Source organism: Heterocephalus glaber, unplaced genomic scaffold, assembly GCF_053883595.1.
Source record: "Heterocephalus glaber isolate CG9 unplaced genomic scaffold, H.glaber_assembly_v1.0 deba00000676, whole genome shotgun sequence".
NCBI classification, from domain to species: domain Eukaryota; kingdom Metazoa; phylum Chordata; class Mammalia; order Rodentia; family Bathyergidae; genus Heterocephalus; species Heterocephalus glaber.
In genome coordinates this window covers 14,236,416-14,255,647 of record NW_028258156.1, presented here as the reverse complement: position 1 = coordinate 14,255,647, position 19,232 = coordinate 14,236,416, and the positions used below count along the sequence as shown (strand labels likewise).

The 19,232-nt window shown below is 34.2% G+C and overlaps 1 protein-coding gene across 1 annotated transcript in view; it reads right to left on the bottom strand.

Moving 5' to 3' along the window:
- Agmo (alkylglycerol monooxygenase) overlaps window positions 1-19,232 on the bottom strand; it is a 178,842-nt gene that overhangs the window by 142,689 nt on the left and 16,921 nt on the right.

The following is a 19,232-nucleotide window of genomic DNA, read 5'->3' as shown; positions in this document are numbered from 1 at the left end:
AAATTTTTTTACTAAACTAACACTTTTGAAACTTGATTTAAAACATTACAAGAAGTAAAAATGTGGCATATACATGTACAGAGTAAAGGTCATACAATGACAGAGGAAAAAGATAACTATCTGTAAGTCAAGGAGAGAGGCCTTAGAACATGAACGTCCAAACTTGGCTTGCCTGGGCCATGTTGATGGAAGAGGAATTGTCTTGAGCCACATATGAAATATATAATATGGTTAATGTATAAAAGTTACAAAATTGTCTGTTTTTTACAAATATTTTACCATACCAAAACAAAATAACACAAGCCTAAGTTTAATAAGTAAGACAACTTCTATGTCTGGTTAATAACAATAAACCCCTGTCCTCTCTGGCACACACACGTGTAGTTGGTTGAAACATTATCATTGATAGTGACTGTATATTACTTGTGAAGTCGCATGAGCACATGTTCAGTCTGACTCAGGCGGGTTTCCATTTGAATATGTATGGAGAGTACGGATGATGGACTCAGCAATTGCCCTCTGTCCTCCTCTACCCTGTGTCCTGGTGTCACCTTTGAAGTCTGCACCCCTGCACCCCATGATAGAGCTGTGAATGATAGTGATAAAAATCACAAAATAATGGTAAAAGTTTACGATCTTTGGGGCCATAGGATTAGCTGTCCATGGAAACATGTGGGCTGCAGGTTGGATACACTTGCCTAGAATAAAATCAGATTTGCAGACAGCCTCCAGAATCATGAGAAAATAAACTTCTGTACTTTAAACCAAAGGAAAGAAGGAATGAAAGAGGGAAAGGAGGGAGGGAGGGAGAGGAGAAAGGAGGGAGGGAGGAAAAAAGGAGAAAAGGGAATGAGCACTATTTTATAGCAATGTGCATCCTCATACAAATGTTGCAGATTCTGAATATGACACATTAGCTGATATTCTTTAAATTTGCCAGAGTCTTCTGTTGTTTTTAAAAATAAACGTGGAAGCAGTACCGATCTTCATCATTGTAAGTCACTGTTGATGAAGACAATCATTTCCTTTTCCATTGACAAATATATGCACTAGAGGTCTTCCTATAGGTTTAGTGGATTGAATATTGTGTTCTTAAATATTGTAACTTAGTAAATTGCTTATCATTTATTATTAAGGTGAGTATGTTCAGAAAATATTTTTCTAAGTTTTTTCTATTTAATAAATTTTTTGCTTATCTGTAATTTTTTGGCTCTGGGGAACAACAAAGTCTTAGAGCACATTTCTAATCAACATGTGTGAGACTTTGCTCTTTCTCTAAGTTTTAATTTTTTCCTATATTATTCAGCCTTCTTTGTGCTACATTCTGAAGTTTGTTTTGAACTATTACTGAGAAATTCTCCTTTATGCAATCTGTTATCAAACCTAAATATGTTTTTACTTTTAATTTCGATAATTTTTATGTCTAGAAGTTCTATTTTTTACACATATACAATGTCACTTAAAAGTTTTAAAAATATATTTATACGTGAGACTGCCTTTTTCTTTCTTAAACCATATTAAACACTTGCTTTCAGTCTTTTACTATTAAAATCTGCAGATGGATTTGTCTGTTGTTTTCAGAGTCGAACAATTCTTTTCTTGTGCGTCTGATTTTCTCTGATGTTTTGTTGGTCATTGCTATTGGAAAAATAATTAAAACATAGATGAACATCACCATTTTTCCAGAGTCATTTTGTCAGACACCTAGAGCAACAGTTCAAACCACATTCCTGATTTGAAATGCCTTAGATAAACCTCACATTGTGCATTTTGGTTATAATTATCTGCTTAGGCTGTTCTTTGCTTTTAAACACTCTCAGAGACTAGATTTGCTTCTGTGTTTCTTTATTTCTTCTATCTCTCCAACATCAAAATGGTTTTCCACACATTCTCTTGGGAGTGCAGATGAGATAGTCGGTTTATATTTGTGTGAACTTTATTTGAGATCTCAACTTAATTAATAAATTCCCCATCTTGGACTGACCTGAGTTTTTACTTCCACATCCCTGTCTGCTACCATGATGAAAATTATCACTTATTTTCATAAATGTTTCTGTAGGGTTGCAAGATATCCACACAATAAACATGAAAAAGTATAAGTTTAATTTTCTGTCCTTTCTGTCTTCATGATACGTCCAGGAGATTCTCACCGTTTTCATCTCTCTGAAGCTGGCCACACAGGTTCACTTTTTACCTAACAGCATTAGTTGCCATCAGAAAGGAAATCTGTTCTAGCAAACCCGCCTACCATTTCTGTAAAGCAGGAATCTGTGTAGTGTTCAACATGGTTTTCCTTGACACATTTTTTTTTTCTCTCCTTCAGGGTCCTGTGCCACTACTCTCTTTTGATTTTCCTACTCAATTTGTTGGTTTCTCTTAGTATCCCAAAACTCTAAACAACAGAACACCATAGAGAAAGACTTTTGAAATGTCTTCTCTCTTCAGACTCATTCTTTCAGAGCTCAATCTCTCCCACAGCTTTTAGTACCACCAATAAGCATGTGCATTTGTCTACAGGATTGATACTTCCCTAAATGTCAGTCTTCAGAAAACCACACAATAAATGTGGATCAGAGTGTAGGTTATGGTATAATTTTCTGAATTTACTATCTTCAAGATTTGGCCTGGAATTTTCTTACTATTTTGACATCCAACTTCTTCTTTGACATTTCTACTGGCATGTAGAATCTAAATAGATATTTCAACTTTAACATGTACAAAATGGAATTCTCCAATACCTGGCTCACTAAACTGACTTACCCTGCTTTTTTTTGGTTTAGCTTGCTTTCATTTTCACTGTTAGGAAAAATTTGGGGGTTGATCATGGTGTTGCTGAGACAAAGTGCCGTAATCAATTAGCACTATTCCTTTATGGATTCTGGAACAGTCATCACCAACTCGTTACACATATGAGTAAGAATTAAAGCAAGTAGCTACTACCAGTCACAGAATACATAATGATTTCACTTAATCAGACAAAACTTAGAAATGAAATTGAAACTTTTACAAATGAAATTGAAACTCAGAGAAATAATTCTCAAGGTCGCAGTAATTAATAGAAGATGAAGTCAGAATTTGAGTAAGTTTGGTGGTTTTTTTAATAAAATGGAGCACCACTCAGCCATAAAGAATGAGAAACTGGAGACACTTATAGCTAAATGGATGCACATTGAGGGCATACTCTTAAGTGAAATAAATAGCACACACATGTGTAAATACTGAATAGTTTCTCTGGTGTGAGAAACTGAAAGTGTAAATAAGGATTAAGATGATTAAAATGAACAATTGATCATTTGAAATAGGAAATGTCCAAAGGTGCAGGGGTGGTAGGAGGAGAAGGAGAAAGGGAAGAAGGGAAAGGAAAAATTATGAGAAAGAACAAAATGGAAACTAAATCTATGTAAATAGGAAAGGGTGGAGGGGGTGAAGGGTGCACAGCTAATGGGGAAAAATTAACAACCAAGATACATCATGTACAGGTACAAGATTCCAATTATGAATGTAAATGTATTGTATATCTAAAATGTACCAATAAAAAAATTTAAGCAAAAGAATTTGAAATCATGTTTATCCAGCTTTAAATTTTTCTTCTGGTCCTCTGTGTGAAACTTCTTTTCTGAATATGAAGGACACCTAAAAACTTAGAAAGGAAGTAAATGGAAGTCTTAAGAGTATATGAGCATGTGAGAATGTTTATTTATCTTAAAATAAGAATCATCCTGTGCATAACTACTTCATGTCAGTGAAGGAAGAAGCAAACAGTTGTAGAGGTGTATTTTGCTGTGTAGCTAAATTATTCCTTCTATCCAGCATGTCTGCCTTTGATCTCTCCCTCTGGTCCTTAGAATTATCAATGGAAGTATAGAGACTTTTAGAGAGAGAGTAACTGTTGGGCAGTCTCATCACACCTGTCTGCTGCCCGAGTCCTGCACTCAAACACAAATAAGGGAAGGAGAGAAGGAACATCTGCAGTGGGATTAGGAGGCTGTTCTCAGAGAGGTGTGGCAGTCAGTAAGATCCTCAACATCTCCTCCAGTGTTTATCCTCCCCTCTGCCTTTCTTCACTCGCTTCTGCTTTCTATCACCTGCGCTTTAGCCACAGCAATTAAGCCCTGGGGAAGTGGCTCTTCCACTAGGGACATTTGCAAGGGATGAAAAGAATGAGCTGTGATTTTAAAATTACTTTTGGAATATTAGGAATCATTTTCTGTCTTTTTATGCTCTTGAAACCACTATAAGGTTTCACCCTAGACTTATTCTCTAGTGAATTTTCATTGACATCTTTCTCTTTATTAAAGTCTTGCTACCTAATTCCCCTTGAATTAACTTGCAATTATCTGAGGAAGCTTTCATAATTTTTCTTTGGACATCATTTTTATTCCCCCAGAACTACATGAACCTTAAGAAAATACAAACGCAAATGGCTCCTTTCTTCTCCCTAACACAGTCATACGTTGGAGCTTAGCCAAACAAGTGTCAACTGCAAATCCCAGAGTCCCCTAAAGTCCCAGAATTAGGATGCACTTTGTTGTCATTCACATGGATGTATGCTTTGGCTTCTAAGAAGTATGCAAGGCATGTTAACCAAATACAACCTAAGAGAAGATTTTGCTGTATATAAATGAATATCCTTTGAAATATTGTTTGAAGGATACAAAATTTCAGTTGGAATGAAGGAATACATTCAAGAAAGCAATTGCATGACATGGTGACTTTAGTTATTAACCATGTACCAAACTTTATAAATCACTAAGAGCAGATTTTAAGTGTCCTCACTACAAAATTAATTAAATATATGAGGTAATGCATATGTTTATTAACTCAGTTGAGCCATTCTACAGGGCATACATATTTTAAAACACATATCATTAAAATAAATATGTACAATTTTATGTCAACTAAAGAAAATAAAAATTAAATGACAAAATTAGTAGAAGTGGGCCAACAATAAGTACTCCAGATTGGAAAAAAGAAGGGGAAATGGAAGGGGAGGATGGGAGGAGGACCAGGAGGACAGAAATTACAAGAAAGTCCCAATTTTTAAAAAGGACCACTTCCATTCTGGGGCCAAAATAAATTCACATAAAAATTCATCTATATATTAAAGATGACACAGCAATATTTATAGTTTTCTAAGGCATCATTTGATTTAGTTCAATTTATGGTCTTTTTTTTGAACTGGTATCACATATATAAGGATTTTTATTCACTGCTAAATGGTTGAAGAGACAAAAAGAATCTGTGGCTTTGAGAATCTTTTTAAATCAGATTACAGTTGATAGCTGACTTACGTGTTTACTATTTACAACTTCCTTTCTAAAGGTACAGGTGCTGCATTCTTCGTCCTTTACCATGTAACCTTATCCGTCTGTTGGACTCACATCTGGACATGGAGACAACTCGTAATTTCCTTCTGTATATCCAGAATCTGTCAATTATTTCAAAGGAGATTTAGCCCTTGGGAGAACTGAAAAAGTTACATCCTTTTCTTTTTTTTCTTTTTTAGTCCAGATTTTGTAAACTCTTTTTTACCTTTCCCCCAGGATATTGGTAAATATAAAAATAAGCAGTCTGAATTCCTTTTGGCTCTGGAGAAACCAGGATGGGAGGATGAGGGGCATGTGATTCACCAACACTTGCTCATATGGAAAGGAGAGCAACACTGACTGCAGTTATAAAACATGCACCTTTTTTCTTTTTTCCAAACCAAACACAATTTGAATATAGGAAGTAGACAGCTTGAACTCTAAAGGAGATGACCTGCATGCTCAAACATAAAAATCTCAAACTTTATATGGCTAAATTTTCAACTCACTCAGAAAATAAAATAATTTCAAATGTGTATTTAACTAATGTAGCCTCGAAATATATAAAGTCAAACTTGACAGAATCATAAAAATTAAAAATGTTATAATCATACCACAGGACTTTCTCTTTTCCAAAAAAAGGCAAAAAAAGTATTGTGACTAACAAATCAATCTAGTGGTGTATGTGTGTTTGCATGACTATGTTTTTATTAAGACACAGGATAAACAAGCAATAAAGAATTATTTAATAAGTAAAATGATTATATGATTAATTTTAGGAATCAATTTATTATGGTTTATGAGGGATAAAAGCTGTAACAGTTTGTCTGAATATACATATATTAAATTCTTCTGAAATATTTTAGGTACATATAAAAAGGCATGAGACTAATTAACAGAAATTTAAAAATTAATTTAACTATATATAATATTATTACCATGGACAAACAAAGCAAATAATGCATGTAACTTCTGAAAGTTTTCTGACTACATTTTTACTGTAATATATTGTAACAGAAAAATAAAACTGAAAATAAATCTTAAACTTCTATCAGGACTACAGTGTGGACAATACTGAATGGGGAAGATGGAGGGGGAGACAGAGAGACAGAGAGAGAGAGAGAGAGAGAGAGAGAGAGAGAAAGAGAGAGGAGACCTATTGATCTAGCCTAGTTTTAGCTTAATCCTTAAATTTTAAAGAATCTTTGGTATTTCAACCAGATCAATAAATTAAAATTTTGTTTCCTACCAAAATATTTGATAATTTATATAAGTCAACATGAGCTAAAAGAAATTGGACAGATGTTGATGTGAGTCATGCTGCCTTTAATGGAAATTTTTAATTTTATTAAAATTTTAGAGAACTGGCAAAGCCCATAGAATCTAAGATTAGTAGCCTGGGGTCAATATATCCCGGCTCTGCGTATCAGCTCTGAGAGTAAGTTACTAAACTTTTTTGTTTCAGTTTCCTTTTTCTTAAAAGTCTTGTGGTAAAAATTACCAACTTGTTTTCTTTTATTTAAAGATGAAAGCATATAAGAAGTATCTAGAAGCTCCTAGTAATAAATCAGTAAATATCAGTTAGTTATTAATGACAATAGTAAGTTTTCAACCCATAACTGGGCAGAAAGACTTGGTACTTGTTTGGTCTTAATATATCCACAAATGTTTCATTTTATTCTATCTGATTCCACTGAAAAGAATTAAAGATTTGCAACCCTTTAGAGTTTGAAAAATAGCAAGAGATCATTGTGTCATCTATAAATCATCCTTCGTATATTTCAATTGTAGTGAAATTTAACTTTTATGCTTTTTTAATACACACTGAAATATACATTTAGGGTCACTAAAAAGATGTTGAATATTTAAGATTTATGTAATGTGTGTTGTTCCAAGAAGTTCCTCTTCTGCTGTGGTAATATGTTTCTTTACATTTGACCTGTCTTTATTTGTCTCTAGTCTCACAAAATATTCATCAGTCTCTTTTCTTCACATTAATAACTGTATCTATCCTTTTTCAAATCCTAGTTTTCAATATGACATGTATAGAGTAAAAAGAAATAAGGTCGGGTGGTTAACTTAATGTGGTTTTATAGTCATTAATTTATTTTATTTTATATGATTGTATATGCTATTCTTTTAAATTTTAAAACTCGTTTTACAGACCTTTGCTATAAGTATGATTTATATTTCACTGTCTCCATTCAAATGTCCTCTGCTCAATGTAGATTACAATCATCTTTGTTTTCTACTTCTTCCTCATTTGGTTTTGTGCTTTAGGTGAGGTTAACTGTGAACTTTTACTGAGAATCAGTTCCTAACCATTATTATCACCATGATGGGGCCCACTAAATTCTGCATAATGACTTATTTCCCTCCCTACATCTCTATATATAAGGAAAAAAAAGATCACTACTAATGACACCAAACACTGATGAAATGAGATTACCACCTGGACATCTGGTGTATTTTTCTGGGCTCCTTTGCACTGTTGGTTTAACTCACAGTATAACTTCATATACAGGATGGATCTTCTTCAATACTTTAAACAGCTCTGAAGCACAGAGCTGGCATTGAACATTAGTTTTAAAAGATGATGGAGCACATTCGATATATTGTGATAATATAAAGCTGCTGGATTTTTTTTTGTATCATCAAGATTTACAAATTTGGAGAAGAAAAACTATATTCACATTGTACAAATGCCTATGATGCAGAATTACATTTTGGAAGGCACTCTGAGAAATATGAGTCTTTAAGTAAAAGGCCAAAATCAAATTACCTATTAGTGGAAGAGAAGAAAGAAAAATCTGTTTTAGTAATGTTTTCCAAATCCTTTTCTTACTTCTGGAAAAGAGATTTTATCTTTAAGCTGGGAAAACATTTTTAGTAACAAGGTAATGTTTAATTAAGCTGAAAAGGCAAGAAAAGAAATTTTTAAATGCAGGTAAAATGTATGAATTTGAATGAATTTTACTTGAAAAATCTTCTAATTGTTTTCCTAATAACCAGATAGACTCACTGAAGTGTGGAAAGGAGAAAAGACATGGACAGGATTGAGCTGTCCAACCAAATTCAAATTCCACAATATTTCACTTGAAGAAAAAAAATCATCTTAAATTAAAAGCACATTGTAATTGTTTTTATTGTAGATGACAACTATTCACCTAGGAAAGGATTGTTATTATAAGTGCAAGCCTAAAGCAGTGTGTCAGCAGTCTCTGTTGTCTACATATCCTGTAGTGAGATGTGAAATTTTCATTTTCCTATATAATTATTTATTAAAAATGAAGATTTCATTAATTTTGATAAACAGAAACCTGTATTATTTGCTTTCTGTAATCTGAGTTCTCTAGCTGTATTTCATATTAAGTAATACACATGTACATATACTGAAAGATAAAATTATATAGTACATCTCTACAAGATCCTTTCCAAAGTATAATTATGATTTCCAGATGACAATGAGAAAAGCTAAATTTGTATGAACACAAGTACACTTAATTTTGCAATTCAGTAAGGCAATTCTTTTAACTACTGGTATATCATCTGTCATTTTGGAAAACATGGTAATTTTATATTATTTTATTTTATAATATAATACATTACATAAACAAAAGCCAGACAATAATTGGTACTTATTTTTCACTTGATACTCTGGCCTATTTTCTCCATGTTAACTTGTTTAAACCTCAGGTAAACCCATAAAGATTGTGCTATGGTTATTAACCTCTCTCTAATAAGGAAACACAAAAGAGGCATATCTTGATTGAAATTAAATATTAGAAAGCAGTGTAGTCGTGGTTGAAATCCAGGCAGTTGGGTACCAAGGATTCCTTCTCTTCTCCTATACTTACAGATGTCGCCCCCAGTGGAAGAGTTTAGGTACAACTTTCATTTTCCACATTTTGCTCACATGTGCTTCTTTTCTGTAATTTTTTTTTTTTTTGGGGGGGTACCAGGGATCAAACTCGGAACCTTGCGCTTGCAAGGCAGGCGCCAGAACCACTGAGATAAATCCCCAGCCCATCTGTATTTTTTTTTTTACTCACATGCTTTGGAATAAGTAATATGAGTATTGCTATTTTTTTGAATATTGTCTGACCCATTCTTACGGCCCTCTCCATATTTGTAGCTTCAAAATAAAAGAATGTAGTCTGTTCTGCAAATATGTACAAAAAAAAGAATCAAAATTCCAGGAAAAATATTAAAAAACATTAGAATCATTAGATTCATTAGAAAGGTCTTATAGGATAAATAAACAAATCTGATGATTCATAAGAAAATGAGATTACTATGAGAGACATGTTTGATTTTGAACATATAACTTAGAAAATTTCTGATTGGAAAATTACCAAACTCAAGTAAATAATGAAATTCAAGTGAATTACTGAGATGTTTATATTCAATTTATCATTTGGACAAATATGAAAAAAAATCTCATGAATTCACAAAGTTTTTATAAAACAGTAAGAAAATATCACTACAGAAAGAAAACAATAAGAAAATATAACTTTAATAACCAGACAGAAATGAGAAGATTATTACTCCATTTCACAAAGGTGGAAAGTGAGGTTTAGAAAGATTAAATGGGTTCAAAGCTAGGTGTCATCACCTATCACTGTGTACTTTTCCCCACAAATGCTGCTTTTTCCTAAAGCCAATGGAACCATGCTCTGTATGATCACGAACAGAGAACAATATTGTGTTCTCAGTGAGCTTTTCATTATAAGATAAAATGTGTTCTTTAAGAATTCATACATTCAAGTTTAACCCCAATACCTCACAATGTGACTGCATTTGGGCATAGGATCTCTGAAGAGGTAAGTTAAAAGACAGCCATTAAGGCAGGTCCTATTCTAACATGACCAGTGTCCTTATAAAAAGAGGACATCAAGACAGAGACACATACAAAGACCATATGAGGACACAGGGTGATGAGAGGCATTCATAAGGCAAGAGAGGCCTCTGAAGAAACTATCCCTGTGTACAACTTGATCTCCAACTTGCAGCTTTTAGAATTATAAGAACATGAATATATATATATATATATATTTTTTTTTTTTCTTACCCCATGAAACAGCACATGTTCCAATCTAAGTCTAAATTTCCTTATGTAGAGAGGAAAAAAAACAGGGGGTCTTCCTAGGCTGGAACAAAGACAAGAGGTTAAATAGGGATGATCAAGTCCATTCAGTCATAGAAAGAGTTCTCCATTCCATTTAGCCTTGTCTGGCTCTAAAACACTTTCTTTTGCAAGAACCCCAAGATAATGGATAGATGAATCCCCTCTTTCTTTCTCAATCCTTATCTTCAGTCCCATTAAAGTTGGACTGAAGACAAGCACTAAAATCTCTCAGCTGTGGCATATTGCTTAAGTATTGGATCCCTCTTTTTTCTTTATAAAAGGGGGATTGAAAAAACTAATCAATTAATTCCAGTCACAATCTCATCCTCAGCCTACTCTATAACCAATATCCTCCTCCTGAATAAGTGACTCTGTACATGCATTTAGTCATGACAAATTTTTGGAGTATTTGTAAGTTTTCTTTTCACAAGTCATATAACAAACAACAACAAATCCTCCTGGTATTAGATTCCAGTATATCCAAGATTTAATCAATTCCTACTACCATAATAAAAGGCGAAGCCCTTTAAGCTTGAGTATGCAAAGGAAAAAACATCCCAAACTTTGATCAGTGAAATTATAGTTTTAAGTTTTAAGATATTGAACTTTGTTATGTATATGTTCCTAATATTACTTACCTGAAAAAAACCCTGCAGATGCAGTACTTTTTCTTCACTTTACAGAAGAACTATGTAGTCCTATATCCTACCTAGTATAGACCCTTACCCTCAGGTGTAAAAACCTCTAAGGTACCAAGTAAAGATATATAAATAATGATAGCTTTGGGAGATTTCTGTGAATATTAATAAAAGTACTTTAAAGTGTTTTGTGTTTTAAACATCTTTATAATACTAGTATGGGCATGGAATTAATTTATGATATTGGAAATATATTTTGAGTGGAACATCTTGATTAAGATAGAGTAAGCAATTTGAGTGTGTCATATATGTAGGCAAAATACTATTTTATGAAACTATATGTGTCTGTGACAGTTACACTGTAAAATTTGATTTTATTATGAATCAATATAAAACTTTCAAATCCACTGAGACACAGTAATGGTTTTAAAAACATAAATTACTTTGCACAATTGCAACTCACTTCTAACAAAAGCTAATGTCCTTATAATAATTTACCCAGTCTTGTGTAATCTGTACACTAGGACCCATATCTGTAAGACCAGCATCTCTTGCAAAATCCCCTGCAACATTAATACTCTCTGCCTAAGCTCCAGGCACAACAATCGCTTTGCATTTCCCCTAATGAGTCAATCATCTTCTGCCTTTCTCTTTCTGTTCCCTCTGCCTTGACCTCCCTTCCCCCAGAATCACAGGGCTCACTCAATCTGAAAACTTTAAGTCTTTACTCAAATGTCACCCTATCAGAGAAGCATTCTGGATAATTTTTATAACATCCATGCTAATCTGGCACTCTGAACCTATTTTAGTCATCTTATTGCATATATCATCTCAAAATTACGGTAGATGTTTCATATGACTGTATTCATCTTGAGAATCCCATATATCTATACAAGGTGAAAACATATTTTAAATCTTTGATGAATATTTGTTAGCTGAATGTCACCTTTCTCCTAAAAGTCTTCTGATTCCTTTACACTACAGCCAAAATAAATCCGCTTATGGGGTAGTGGTCTGGGATTAACTAGTTTCATTGTCGTCATTCAATAGCATCTTTGTCTTCCTGATTTCCTGCTCCCAGGGCCTACTATGTTCTCCACATGCAGCTTCTCAATGTTTCTCAAGTGTTCCAAGCATATTCTCTTCTTACACACTTTGCTTCCACAGGCTCCATTTTCTAGAAAGCTCTTTTTAAATAATTGTTCATGCTGCCTTCTACACCTTGTTCCAATGCCAACCAGGATGACTTCTCCTCACCAAAGCCCTGCAGGGCCTCACTGGCTAGCTGGGCCCATCACTCAGCATACTGAAGCCCACCTGCCACCTGACATTCTAGGACAGGACACGTACACCCTGCCTCCTGGGGTTCTCCCTCCATTAAGATGTAATCTCATAAAGGAAGCATCTTTGCTTGTTCACTGCTGTACCCCTAGCAATGATACGACCTCCTAATATACAGTGGGCGCTCACTTAATGTTTTATGAATGGCTAAATGCCTAATTTAGAGGATTGTCCTTGGATCTAAATAATTTAATGTGCTGTGGTATTAACACAATGCACCTACTCCAGTATCTCATGATATAACAAAAATTCATTCAATAATAACTGTAATACTTAAGCAGCATTAGCTATATACCAGTCACTTACCAAAGTTTTCCTCTTTTAATCTTTGTTAAAACTTATCAGATGTATGTTATTATTACTATTCCCATGCTTTTTAATCCACCTCAATTCTCAGAAAGGAAGCAATGCTAGAGGTCAAATTCAACTCACCTAACGTTCTATGCCTTTTAGCAATATTTTCAATGGTACTCGACTTTGTTTTTAATACTATTAATGCTATTACTAACATCTTCATTTTAGGAATATGAATTTTAAACATAATCCCATTTGGATTTTAAGTACACCACTTCAGCATATTCATCAATTCGGAAATTTAAGAATTAGTGACAATGAGGACAGTTTCATCAATTTCAGAATTTCTACATAGTCATCTTCATGTTTTCCTTATAAATTTATAAGTAATTGTTGGCATGTATGACCAACAGAAAAACAATCAATGAGGACATCTGTCATTAGCAAGCTCTCCCACGTGCCTAGCATGGAGTTGGTATAAGAGAGGAGGTTTTAAATATTTGTAGAAAAAACAATTCATGAGTGAGGGGAAGTTTGTAATAGCAGAAAGAAACCTCTGAGTTAGCTTGAAATTGTCCCAGGAATCTTCACTTGATGTAGTCTCCTAATAGCTTAGATAGTAGTCTTTTTCATTGTCCTATTTTAATACAGTAAGATTAAATTCAGTCACTGTTATTAAATATAGTTGTCTAATGAATGAAAGAGGATAGAATTCCATTGGATTTGGCTTTTTAGTCTGAAGTGTCTGTACTTAAATATTTTACATGCTAACACATCATGCACCAAGTAGGAAACACTTTTCCCAGTTGTCCTTTTGACCAAAAATACTTGGCACAAAATCTGTTTTTTTCCGGATGCTATTTAATCAGATATTGTTCCAAGATCATCCTAAAAGCCATGTCAAACTGTAATTTCCTCCACTGTGTCCACGTGGAACACGCTAACCCTTCATGATAGCCTCCATCCTGCTTTCTCTGAGTCAGCTCATTCCATCATTCGCTCATGTTAACTTGGTACTTGTACTTTATATTTCATTCAAATTTCTTCACAAAAATAGGAGGTGAATCAAGTCAATGAGATCTATGTTAGAGAGATTAATTCCAAGGTTATGTGTGTTGTAAATAGTTTCTAAAGACGCACACTTAGATTTCTTGAGTGAAATTTCAATGTCTTTGTGCTAGGTAGGAGCAAGTACACTATGCCTAAGATTGAAGGAAATCCAAGGGATAGTCTGTTTCCCCAACCTGGGTCACAATTTAGACAATACTCACAATCTTTACTTCTGTCTTCCAGTTTCATTTTGATTATTCATTCTGCAGCCTTCCTGTGAAAAAATAAATATTCCTGGAAAATATTAGGACAGCCAACCTTAATTTTTTTCTCCATTTAACAAAAATATTTCTCCATTTAAGAATCAGTATTCAAAAATGGGCTGCTGGAGATTCCTGACACATTTATTGCTTATTATCAAGAATATGGATAACTTTGGTTGATGATATAATGCACTGCTACTTGTGATAACTTGATGATATTCATAATTTTTGTTTCAAATGTACTTTTTATGTATTTTCTACATCTGGAATCTCAGAAAAAGAGAAGAAATTTAGGCTGTGACTGAAGCTACCAATGCTAAGAATGTTATTTCAGCCGGGGATTTAGCTCAGTGATTTCGCCGCCGCCGGCTGCGCAAGCGCAAGGACCCGAGTTTGATCCTGTTTACCAAAAAAAAAAAAAAACAAAAAACAGATTAGGGACTACTCATCTACCTTTCCACTAAGAAAATTAGATCTCTTTGGGCTGGGGATTTAGCTCAGGGGTTCCGCCGCCTGCCTTATAAGCACAAGGACCCGAGTTCGATCCCCAGTACCAAAAAAATAAAAAAATTTAAAGAAAAGAAAGAAAGAATGTTATTTCAAGGGAAAGGGCTCTCCCAAATAGGGATCTACAAGTGGAACAAAAGTGATATCTCAGTGCATACATATATTAAGTGCCTTTATAGATAAATGTTTAAGATTATGTATGGAATGGAGAACTGAAATGAACTCAGAATAAATAGGTTACTACAGGGGGCACAGGTTTTAGTAGTAGGCATTGCTGTAATAGGTTCTGAGTGGTACTTTCTCCAAAGACTGGGAGGTCAGCAATCAAGGGACAGAGCCAAGAAGAATGGCCCTAACTGGGGCAAACAGTTGACTTCACTCTCACTAATAAAATTGAACACAACCACAATGAATTCTTATAATGAAGCATGAGGCACAATAATGACCAACAATCACAAAACATCTTAGATATCATTCCTGTGCCTTAAAAAAATAGAAAGAAAGAAACACAATTGCAGCAGAATGTAACATATTCTTCATTTTAAATCACAACCTGGGCACCATCACAAAAAAATGTATAATCAATATATGTGTTTATTTTCTTTGTTTAAACCATGATGGAAATAATGATGATCTAAATTCAGTTGCCTTTTTAAGTCAGAAAGGAATGTATAATGTGAAATTGAAAAAGTCACATACTGAGGCTCACTTACTCATACCACAATAAAGTTGTAGAAGTAAATGTTTCAACTGTTTTCACAAAAATTTTGATCACTTCTCTTGTTCAGATGCAAAGATGAATAGAAAACAAAGTCAGCAATGTACTTGTCAGGTAAAATTGTTTTAGGGGATATGATAGGTTGTGTATTATTTTACAGACAAAGGTCCTTATTTTGAGACTTACTATGGTTTATATCTTGTGTTTATTGGTAGGGGTTTTGGGAGGTGGTCCAATCATGGGTGTGTGATACTGTGTGATAACTGAATTCATCCACTGAATGGCTTAGCATAGGTCGGAGTGTGGCTGGGTAGATTTACTGAAAACAGAAGACTTACCATGGGTGTGGGTGGCACAAACTCAGGTTTGTACCCTGAATGAAAGAAAAGGCAAAGGAAAGCTCACTGCTGTGTGCTGCCTTCTGCCGCACCATACACTGTTTCTCCTCTGCCATGCCACCCTGCCTTGGAGCTAGCTGACTGAAGACTATAAACTGGGAGATAAAATAAATCTTTCCTCCTTTAACTTGTGCATGTTGGGTACTTTGTTCCAGCAAGGAAAAAGTAAGACAGGACTGAATTGTTTTATAGCCTGAATGTGTAATCATTGCTTCAGTGAAAGAGTAAAGAGGGTGTAGGATGCAAATAGCCTCTTGGTGTGGCCCCCTGGATGAGAGAGTCTTGCCAGAGATTGCCAACTACAACTGTGTCATGAAGTGAATGCATCAGGTCCCTTACACACTAGTATACTGAGTGCCCGATGGAAGACTGCACTTTGGAAAATGGAAGCAAAGTCTCCCTCTCATGTTCTGGCTTCACAGTATCTCTCCAAACCCCTAAACTGGCAAAGCCTAACATCAAGTCAACTGGTGTAGGAGAAATGTAACACGTGGAAGGAAATGAATTTGGAGAAGAGAGGCAATAAACTCATAACTGGAATGCTTATCATTCACTCATCCTCTGTTGTATAAAATAACCAGGCTCAAACTGCATAAGGTCACCTCTTTAAGCTTACAGTCACAATCATAACTTTTTCATTCCTATTTCTAAAATTGGTTGTATATTTTATCAGTCTGATTTTATTCACCAATAATTCACATTGCTAGTATTATTTGTTAATCTTTCTTTTTTTTTTTTAATTTCTAGTACTCAGGATTGATCTCATAGCCTTTGCACTGAGCTACATCCCTGCCCTTCCACAAGCCTTTCTTTGAGATAAGATCTTCCTAAATTGCTAAATTTCCCAGGCTGGGACTCAACTTGTTATCCTCCTGCCTCAGCCTCTAAGATTGCTGGGATTATATGCATACACCACCAATCACAGTTTATTAATCTAACTTTGTATGGGAGGACATGTGTACAGAGCACATACACTATACAGTACAACTAGCTCGACAAGTTTTTCCAAATATATACACTGTGTAACCACCATCCAAGACAAGATATAATCTATTACCAACACCTGGAAGCCTCATTTTCTTTCTCCCAAGAAGTAATTATTCACCTTTTAATTGTTCTCCTAAAAAATCTTTACTTGTTTACATACATGTTTACTAAACATGTACTAAAAAGTAATAGAGAGAAAAATGATGTAAAATTACGTAAAAGAGAACACAAGAAACTACTTTTAAAACTTAATTTTATCATTTCTTGTTTATTTCTGAAGTCATCAAAGCAAATTATAGTGATTATTGTGCTGCCCTTGTTTTTACGTAAGGTGTTAAAATTAGCAATTTTTTATTACAGAAGAAAAGGAATAAAATATAAAAAACATATATAATTTAAAATATCCTTCTGCTTATTCACAAACAAAAAGAGATGGAATTCAATTCTTTGAGAATAAACTCTTTTCAGTCAATACCATATTGTTCCCTAAATGTAAGAAGATATTACCTGTGTTCCAGAAAAAAAAATGACAATATAAAAAACAACAAAAATCTAATGATTTAGGCAATCAAAATAATTTAAATACAAAATTTCATGTATTTATTATATAGCTTCTTTAAAATTCATAGCCTTTAAAATGTTATCAAATTTGGAATAAGTATTTATCATAGCATTTTGAGATAAATGAGAGGAAAGTCACACATTTAATGATTGTCTTCTCTTCCCATATTTTCAGATGACCTTTGGATTTTGGAACTATTGACATTTTTTTAGTTACATAAATTTGACCAATTATTGAGTTTGGACTCAGTAATCCTACAGGCTTGAAATTTGATAGATTTTCTTATCCCTGTGTATTTCTAGGTCCTAAAAACCTATTTTAATATTTTTCACTATTATATGTAGTCAAAAATTTAAAATCAAACTGCCATACTGAAAACTGACACATTTAACTATGTTATTTTTTTCAAACTGGGTTTCCATTATAAGACAAAAGTCTTTGAACTTACGATTAGGCTCCATAGCCTGAGAGTTGTGAGTGTTTTTCCAGAAGGTTTTCAATTTTTTTTAAATGCCTGCCTCCTGTGCTGGATGCATTTCAAAATTTTCTAATGGGAAGCATACTTTAAATAGCCTGGATTCTACATTTTTAATACGTTCTTTTATTTTATGGCTCTTCCTTAAGAGCACTTACAAATCAACATATTTTTAAAAGCTTTATATTTGGAAATATTTTGTTAGTTCTTTGTTTCCTGTTATAATGGGCATTCAAAGATTAAGTAAATTTACAAATTTGCCAGACAAACACATCTGTACCCAACAATGTGCTGTCAAAAGCTTCCTGATATTAATACAATGTAAAATCTTTCTCCAGTACCCATTTGTTGCGTAGACTATGGAAACGTGCTTATCTTATGGAGAAAACTACTGCTTGGCAATAAAATACAAAGAGTTTACTACACAAACCATTTATTATTCTTAATCAGGTTTGATGTGGGAGTATCCTCTTACATACATATACACAGAAGTGATGTCAGGAGCTGACTTATTTTCAGAGACAAAGGTTATCTCTCACAAAATAAATGACTTTTTCTAGCTTATATATTTATTTCAATTTTTTTCAATAAGTTAGCACTGCTTACAGTTTCATTAAGCCCATGTTTAAAGTGCTTCACAAAAATAATGTTTTGTTTAAGGTTTAGCAGGCTTACTCAAAACACAAGGCTGTACTTCTCCCATTTCCCTCATCTTTCCTTGGGAAGAATATTTGGTCACATGTTCTCCTACACACATAACTCCATTATTCACCCGAGCCTAGGTCTCTTCTTTCCATCTCCCATCTATTTTGAATTATTATTCCAGGTTTCTTCCTCTTCCTTCCTTCCTCCCCACCCACTCAACCCAACCACCCACTGAAATCCTGAGCTTTACTCTCCAGTAGTTTTTCACAATTAGTCCTCTCCCGCATTTCCTTTCAGAACTACTTTGGCGCGCCTTATTCCTCCTCAGAGACCACTTGCTCACCTTAGCACTACAATTATTCTTAACCCCCACTTATCCCTTCTAATTTCAGACCCAGGCCCATTTCCACTTCTCACTTTTCTATTTCCCTTTCCATAACAAAGCATTCCTTTGGAAGGTGCAGCTATGAATCTCAAAAAGCAAATTCAGTGAACCAGTGCAGTGAAAAGGCTTTCAATTGTGAGGAATTTTGCAAAACTCCAGTGGCACTGAACCACATTGCAGTCAGAACCTAGCTGATTGCATTCTCATTTGCTATGTGGAAAAACTGCTAGAGATTGCATCAAGCTTACTGAGAAGGTACATGTTACCTAGAACTCCATGCCATCACAACACTCTTCTGAGTGATCCCTAATACTTGTCGTGTGAACTGTGATAGTGCGTGCAATTCATTGTCTGTAGTCTATACAAAGCATGTCATAATAAGAACAGTAGGTAACACATTAAAAAGTCACATGATAGCTATTACTTTCTGGTTCAAGTCATAGAATGTACTTTTCACTACATAGAAGTATTGTAAAACAATTTAAATAATTCCCTAGTTCAAATATTTTTTTCATTTATATCACACTTTTATTGT